Below are 9,030 nucleotides of genomic sequence, written 5' to 3'. Positions count from 1 at the left end.
CCCTAATTTCACAAATAAATAAATATTTCGGTATACCTGTTATACCTATAAGCATCTTTGAGATTTTCAAAGGACCCCAGGAAAAAGTCACAAAGATTTGCTTTCTCACCTTATAGAAAGAGAGATGTTGGGGCTCCTGGGTGGCTTAGTGGATTGAGGCCTCTGCCTTTGGCTCAGGTCAGGATCCCAGGGTCCTAGGATCGAGCCCCACAGCCAGCGGGCTTTCTCCTCAGCAGGGAACCTGCTTCCCTTTCTCTCTCTCTCTCCGCCTGCCTCTCTGCCTACCTGTGATCTCTGTCAAATAAATAAATAAATAAATAAATAATCTTTAAAAAAAAAAGAAAGAAAGAGAGATGCTAGAAACAATTTGGTTTGAGATACTTCTATTGTCAGAAGTGGATGGCAAGAGTTGTGCGATCAGAAGAGATGTTCCTCTTCACTAGCATATAGATTTGTAAGAAACGTTACTGAGATACATTTTCAGAACTTACGTGCTTTATGGGACATCCCTAAATGTTTGCTGTCTATATTTTTACTTCCAGGGGAAGCCAGAATACAACTTAGGAAATAGTTATGCAGTGCACCCCAAGAGAGAATTTTACTTTCTTCCACTCTAATATTATTGGGTGCAGTAATAAATGAAACATGGCCATTGAGACTTTGTCATCTACAGATAAAATTGTTTTGTTTTGTTTACTCTAAAGCTTGCCTAGGGACTGCTAAAAACTACAGCCAGAAAATAAAAAAATAAAAAAAAAATTACAGCTAGAGTTTGTCTTCAACAAACAAGGACAGTGTTAGAGACTAGTGGAAAAGGACTAAAATAGGTACTTTCAATTATTGGCAGTTCAAAAAACAGACTCTTGTTCTAGCTTCTGAATTGAGAGCACTTAGATAACTTTCAGACCTTACAAATGAACTGAGTCATAATTTTCTAATTCTTTTTCATTCAGAGGTTGGTGTCTTCATGAGAGCAGACTGCTAGCTAATCAAGATCTAGAAGAGTGAAAGTTAATTACAGAGGATTGAGTGGAGTGATGAGGAAAATTTTATTGTGGTTATTCGTTTGGAATAATGTTTATTGTGTTATTATTTTGTTTTGTTTGTTTTTTAGGCATATGAGGAAGCCCTTTTTCTTTCTTCTTAAGCAATCTGTAACCCAGAACAATTTATTTATTTATTGCGTTTTTTTCTTTTCTTTTCCTTTTTTTTTTTTTTAAATAGACTCCACGCCCAACATGGGGCTTGAACTCACAACCGCGAGATCAAGAGTCACATGCTCTACCGATTGAGCCAGTTAGGAGCCCCTATAACCCACAACAATTTAGTATTCTGCTTTTATAAGCTGAAATAAAACATTTTCACACGATATTTGATTCTTACTGACACACCTAAATTCAGAAACTTTACTAAGTCTCATTGCTTTTCATAACCATATGGTTGCATATGTTCAATAAGAATCTATCTACCTTTAAACCAGGTATAATTAGAGAAATTGCCTGGAGTGTATGATTTGAGAGTGGTGCATTTGAAATCAGCGACAAAAGAGGTCGACAAATAAGTAAGAAGAAGGTCACTTACTGGCAAGCCAGAAAACTTGGCCCGTTTTGAGGACCTCAAAAATGAGGCAATCACTGAATTTATAGGTACTGCAGAAGAAGTCTGGTTTTGGGAGAGATGTTTTGGGACTTGATTTCTTAGCCATAGGATAGCCAGTAATGGAAGCTTTTAAGATTCCGGTCCAAGACTCCTTATTAAATTTCCCAATCAGAAGTTTATTTTGCGGACTTGAAGTTTAGTGCTTAAGTTGGAATAGCAACCTCAAGGTAGCTTATATAATTGGTTAATACTGTTGTTCATAAACGTTTCTCCAAAAGCCAGGAGTAAATAATCTAAGCTTCCAGTAAGGCCAGGAACAGGGTGAGGTGAGTGAGATGTAGCACTGCTTTGCCAAGCTGTATTGGAGCCTGAGGCAAATGGAAAAATCAGTAATAGTCATTCTGTGTTTGTTTAAAGCTTTAACTATTTTTTTCATTCCTCTTGATTTTTAAAAATATTGCATCCAAGTAAAATTCATTCATTATTCATTACTCAGGGTTTTTTTTTTTTTTTAAGTTTATTTATTTATTTATTCAGTAATCTCTACAACCAATGTGTGGCTCAAACTCACAACCCCAAGAGCAAGAGTTGCATGCTTTTCCTACAAAGCCAGCCAGGCACCTCTATTCATTACTTAGTTCTTGGTGCCCCCTCAAACCTTGTGCCCAAGATAAGTACCTCAATTGCTCACCCTAGTTCTGGCCTTGGTTTGTGAGCCTGTGACAACTTCTCAGCTCTGTCATTATTGTTGGAAAGCAGCCACAAACAATATATAAGTGAATAAGCTGGCTGTATTCCTATAAACTTTAATTATGGAGACCAAAATTTGATTTTCACAGAATTTTCATGTGTCACAAAAAGTTGTTTATCTTTTGATTTTTTTTTCAACCATTTAAAAATGTAAAAAGTATTTTTAGCTCCAGCAGGTACAAAACCTGGAATCAGCCCACAGGTTGTAGCTTGCTGTGTTTAAAAAAAAAAAATTCAAATGAGATTAAATTGACTTTATTCAACAATTCACAGATCAGGCAACATCCCTTCCAGCAAATAAAAAGAAGCTCTGAAAAGCTGAACAAAACAAGACTTTTATAGGCAGAAAAAGACAGGGACAAGGAAATAGCAGAATAACTCATCTTTCTTTGGGCTACACAGAAGGGGTCTATCTGGTGGATTGCCTCATTGATGCTGACCAGGAAATTCCAGATATGCTGGTTTAAGATAACATTCCTGGGAGAGATTGAAACCGCAGTTAGGTTACGTATAAGTCTCAGGTTGGTGACATTGGTTTAGCATCCATTTTGGGGGTGTCGTCTCTTTTGTAAGAGCTAACTCCTCCTGCCCTTGCTTCAGTTGTGAAAACAATGAAGCCAAACTTAATAAAATCAGTCTTCTGGTGTAATTAAGAATAATCTTTGAAATTATTATGCTCACAAGAAGAGACTGTCCAGAAGAATTGTGAAAGACTTTGAAATGACAAAGGAAAAAATATCACTGAAGGCAGAGGGAGAAGCAGGCTCCACGCCAAGCAAGGAGCCCGATGTGGGACTCGATCCCAGGACGCTGGGATCATGACCTGAGCCGAAGGCAGCTGCTTAACCAACTAAGCCACCCAGGCGTCCCTCTATCTTTATTTTTAATTTAATTTTTTGAAGATTTTACTTATGCATTTGAGAGAAAGAGAGAGAGACAGAGCACAAGCAAGGGGAAAGGCAGAGTGAGAGAGAGAAGAAGATTCCCCGCTGAGCTGGGAACCCCACATGGGGTTCAATCCCAAGACCTGGAGATCATGACCTGAGCTGAAGGCAGAAGCTTAACCATCTGAGCCACCTAGGTGCCCCTCGTGGTTCTATCTTTTAAAAAAAAAAGTATCCTTTAGCAACGAGTTAAGACAATTTACTGTTAATGTCCAGTTCCATACCCAGGCAAAGTGAAGATAGTTTTTGGATTATTCTATTAATTCAACACTTACTGATAACCAACTATGTGGCAAAATGTTGGGGATACAAACATGAGTAAGGAAGAATAGTTCCTTCCTCTCAGTTCACAATCTAGTGAAACTCCTGGTCATTTCTATTGACTTATCCATTCTCTCACTCTCTCATACTACAGATATTTACTGAGGCTTACTGTTACTACTATAGCTCCATCATATTTGGATTAAATAAACTTTTCCAATCTGCACTTTCATGTCTTACCAACATGTTCAACACTGTTGTGTGGGAGAAATGTGTTATGCATTCCAAGCAGCTTTTGTTGATTATATAAAAACATTAGTAACATTTCTACATTTCTTGAACAGAAGAGGAAAAGGTTCTACTTTCATAATTTTTTATCACTACAAGATTAGTAATAATTTACAAATGAATTTTCGACTACTTCTGCCTAATTATTATTCATGGGTTGCATATCTTTTAACAATGATGCTGTTATTGTTGACAATATTTCTTGAAATTCTTCTGTAAGATTGCTTTGAAATGTAGAAGTGTTCTATTATGAATACCTCAGTGTAGATATTCATTCGTTTAAGCAGGATTTGGTTTTAGAAAGAGTCAAAAGTCTTTTGGAAAGAATTTTAATCTCATTGTGCAGATATGAAATTAAGCATTAAAAATAAGGCTTTAGATGACCTCCTTTTCTACCTTCTTTCCGCCTTGAGTCTTTTACCACAAGAAAAGTAGAAATCATCCAAAAGTCTTTCAGCATTTTAAAGTGTGATAAAGAGGCACCTGGATGACTCAGTGGGTTAAGCCTCTGCCTTCAGCTCAGGTCATGATCTCAGGGTCCTGGAATGGAGCCCCGCATTGGGCTCTCTGCTCAGCAGGGAGCCTGCTTCCTCCTCTCTGCCTGCCTCTCCAACTACTTGTGATCTCTGTCTGTTAAATAAATAAAATCTTAAAAAAAAAAAGTAAAGTGTAATAAGTATTTAAAATATTAAGTACAGAGTATTAAATAAAACTTCTATTTGGGTCCTTCCAATTTTTGCTCCTTCACCTCATTTACCAGTAAGTACTCCTACTTCATTATCATCTGTAGCAACACCAAATTATTTAGGAACTTAAAAAGATTGATCTAGGGGTGCCTGGGTGGCTCAGTGGGTTAAAGCCTCTGCCTTCGGCTCAGGTCATGATCCCAGGGTCCTGGGATCGAGCCCCGCATCGGGCTCTCTCCTCAGCGGGAAGCCTGCTTCTCCCTCTCTCTCTCTGCCTGCCCCTCTGCCTACTTGTGATTTCTGTCTGTCAAATAAATAAATAAAATCTTTAAAAAAAAAAAAGATTGATCTATACATACAAATCACATATATATTTTTAAAACCTAGAATCATGCAGTACTTATTTTCCTAGATTTTTCCTTTTAATAATAACCACTATGGGCATTGGTATGTAAAAACGGTAATATCTCAGGTTCTAGTGTTATCACAACACTTAAAAGACATTTTTCTAATGAGCTCAACTCATGTCAACAGACTCCTCATCTGGTTTTAAAAATGATCAGCATTTGGGGGCATCTAGGTGGCTCAGTCTGTTAAGCATTCGACTGTTTGGTCCAGGTCACGATCTCAGGGTTGTGAGACAGAGTCCCGGGCTCTGCACTGAGCACAGAGCCTACTTAAGATTCTCTCTCTCGGGGCACCTGGGTGGCTCAGTGGGTTAAGCCTCTGTCTTTGGCTCAGTCATGATCTCAGGCTCCTGGGATCGAGCCCCACATTGGGCTCTCTGCTCAGCAGAGAGCCTACTTCCCCCTCTCTCTCTGCCGGCCTACTGTGATCTCTCTCTCTGTCAAATAAATAAATAAAATCTTAAAAAAAAAGATTCTCTCTCTCCCTCTGCACTTCTCTGCTCCCTCTCTCTAAAACAAACAAACAAAAAAATCAGCTTTTTTGGTAGCTCCATTTGAAAGTAAATTGTAAATATCATTATATTTCATCTTAAATATTTCAGTATGAATCTCCTAACAAAAAAAGACATTCTTATATATAATCATAATCTTTTGATGCCTAAGAAAATTAACAATAATTATGTAATATCATCCAATAGTCAGTCCATATTCAAATCCCTATTGTACAAAGATAATTTTCTTAGTTGTTTTTTTAAAAGATTTATTTATTTATTTGACAGACAGAGATCACAAGTAGGCAGAGAGGTAGGCAGAGAAAGAGAGAGAGGAGGAAGCAGGCTCCCCACCGAGCAGAGAGCCCAATGAGGGGCTCGATCCCAGGACCCCGGGATCATGACCCGAGCTGGAGACAGAGGCTTCAACCCACTGAGCCACCCAGGCGCCCCTCTTAGTTGTTTTGTTACAGTATTTTAAACCAGAGGGATGCCTGCGTGGCTCAGTTGGTTGGGCGGCTGCCTTCGGCTCAGGTCATGATCCCAGCGTCCTGGAATCGAGTCCCACATTGGGCTCCTTGCTCGGCAGGGAGCCTGCTTCTCCCTCTGCCTCTGCCAGCCACTCTGTTTGCCTGTGCTCGCTCTCGCTCTCTGACAAATAAATAAATAAAATCTTAAAAAACAAAACAAAAAACCCCCCCAAAAACCCACAATATTTTATTTTATTTTATTTATTTTTAAATGTCCATGTTCTTTTTTTTTTTTAAAGATTTTATTTATTTATTTGACAGAGAGAGATCACAAGTAGACAGAGAGGCAGGCAGAGAGAGAGAGGGAAGCAGGCTCCCTGCTGAGCAGAGAGCCTGATGTGGGACTCGATCCCAGGACCCTGAGATCATGACCTGAGCCGAAGGCAGCGGCTTAACCCACTGAGCCACCCAGGCACCCAAAACCACAATATTTTAAACCAGAATCCGTTCTAGGTTCGTACATTTCATTTGGTTTTTTTGTTTCTTTAGACTATTTACATCTAGTTCAGATATCTTAGTTTTTATTTTCATAATCTTGAATTTTTGATTCTAGATTAGATGTCTTATAAATTTATGTCCTATATTTCTTCTTTTAAAGTTAGGTTTACAGAGGGATGCCTGGGTGGCTCAGTGGGTTAAGCCTCTGTCTTTGGCTCAAGTAATGATCTCAGGGTCCTGGGATTGAATCCCACATTAGGCTTTCTGCTCAGCAGGGAGCCTGCTTCCTTCTCTCTGTTTGCCTGCTTGTGATCTCTCACTCTCTGTCAAATAAATAAATAAAATCTTTAAAGAAAAATAAAGCGAGGTTTATGGAGACATACTTTATGTAGTGTAAATTTCATCTTTTTCAGTGTATATTTCTATGATTTTTGATGAATGAATTTAGTCTTGTAACCCACAATCAAGTTATAGAATACTTCTAACTCTCCCAAAACTTCCATTTAAGCAACCATGGCTCTATTTTCTGTCCCTACAATTTTGCTTTTTGGGGAATGTCGTAGAAGAGAAATCATACAGAATGTAGCATTTTTGAGTCTGATTTTTCCACTTACTGTAATGTGGTTGAGATTTATCCATTGTTGTGGATATAACACAGTTTATATCCACTCGCCAGTGGAAAAATGAGTTATGTGCACCTCATAGTCATACTATAAATAAAGCTGCTATAAATATTTACATATAGGCTTTTGTGTAAACATACTTTTTCTCTTTAGTAAATACCTAGGACTGAGCTTGCTGGATCAAATGGTCACTACGTGTTTAATTTAATAAGAAACTGGCAGCATGTTTTCCAAATTGGCTACCATTTTGCATTTCCATCATCAGTGTATGAAGGTTTTAGTTGCTCCCTATCCTTGCCGACATTTGCTATAATATCAATCTTTTAAATTTTAGCCATTTTAGTAGGTGTGTGGGGATATCTCATTATGAGCTTAATTTAAATTACTTTAAGGATTTTGAGGATTTGGGGGACAGGAAAGGGTGGTTTCTGGACTTTGTGCCATTAGAAAGATTCCACCCTAACAAAACATTAAATTCATTCCCCTATTGTCTTTTTTTTTTTTTTTGTTCTCCTTTCAAGGTTTCTCTCTTTTGGCTGAAATTATAAACCCAGCCCCATGCCTGTCTCAGTCTTTTCAGAAGGGTCCCAGAATTTTCCCAGCCCTGAGAATATATATATATATTTTTTAGATTTTTATTTATTTATTTGACAGAGAGAGAGAGATCACAAGTAGGCAGAGAGGCAGGCAGAGGGAGAGGGGGAAGCAGGCTCCCTGCTGAGTAGAAGGCCTGATGCAGGGCTCCATCCCAGGACCCTGAGACCATGACCTAAGCCGAAGGCAGAGGCTTAACCCACTGAGCAGCCCAGAAGGCCCCAATCCTGAGGATTTTTATTTGCTTGTATGTATTAGCGTTTCTCTACTAAAGGAAGGGACTGAATTAAAGGTAGGAGTTGTTTGGTATTTCTTGAAAATTATTATTAATGGTAGGATAATACAAAAGGAGAAATTTTCTATCTCTCTGTCTTTCATACATACCTCATGTAATCTAAAAACCAATAGCTTCCCAGAAATTGTGTTGCAGGTTCATATTTTATTTTATTTGGAACAATTTTTTGAAGTTTTTATTTATTTTAGTAATCTCTACACCCAATATAGGGCTTGAACTCTTGACCCTGAGATCAAGAGTTGTGTGCTTCCCTGACTGAGCCAGCCAGATATCCCCATATTTTATTTTAGAAACTAGTATTCCCCATTAACCCATTCTTCAAAATTTCTTTTCAGAGTAATCATTATCCAATTTGATCTTGCAAATATTTCCTATAATGTGCCTGAAAATGATTGGTAATTTTCCTCATAGACTATTCTCCAAACCATATCTCCAAGAAGAGACTATGAAGCAAATCTCAATATTGTTGAGGTGTCATCTGGAATAGAAAGGCATAGTTAGAAATGAGACATTTCAGGAGCGAAGAGAGACTGGTTGTTAATTAAAGTAGATGAAATAATATGAAATAGGCAATACTATTTAAACTAGGTCTTAGGGTTAATTTCTCTTAGAATTAGAGTTTCTTTTGAAATAACCAGTTTTCTTGTAATTCTTTATAGATTCTGGTCACTTTCCACTGGCTTTGTGCTCCACATATATTTTGGTGAAGATCCTAATACACTTCGGTGCCCCTAAGGCTTCTAAAGTAAATTTTCTTCTTCCTCTTCTTCTGCTTCCTCCTCCTCCTCCTTTTTCTTCTTCTTCTTCTCCTTCTCTTTCTTTTAAATTTATAAGAATATGTAGAGTGTTGGTGATTAGGGAACTATTTATCCTTTCAAAATTGACATGGAAAATGACTATATTAATTTTAGAAATAGAGTTCCTCCAGATCCACAGCACTTGAAAATGGCATCTATCATTACCTGCATTTGTTATCTATCAGTAAGCCAGCAGTGAACATCTTTGATTTGTAGTTCAATAAAGATTCAAATTACCTAGAGCACCTGGGTGGCTCAGTTGGTTGAGTGTCTGCCTTCAGCTCAGGTCATGATCCGGGAGGCCCCAGGATCATGCCCTGCATCGGC

Source organism: Lutra lutra, chromosome 5 (assembly GCF_902655055.1).
Source record: "Lutra lutra chromosome 5, mLutLut1.2, whole genome shotgun sequence".
In the NCBI taxonomy this organism is placed as follows: domain Eukaryota; kingdom Metazoa; phylum Chordata; class Mammalia; order Carnivora; family Mustelidae; genus Lutra; species Lutra lutra.
Note: the sequence above shows the minus strand (reverse complement) of the source record.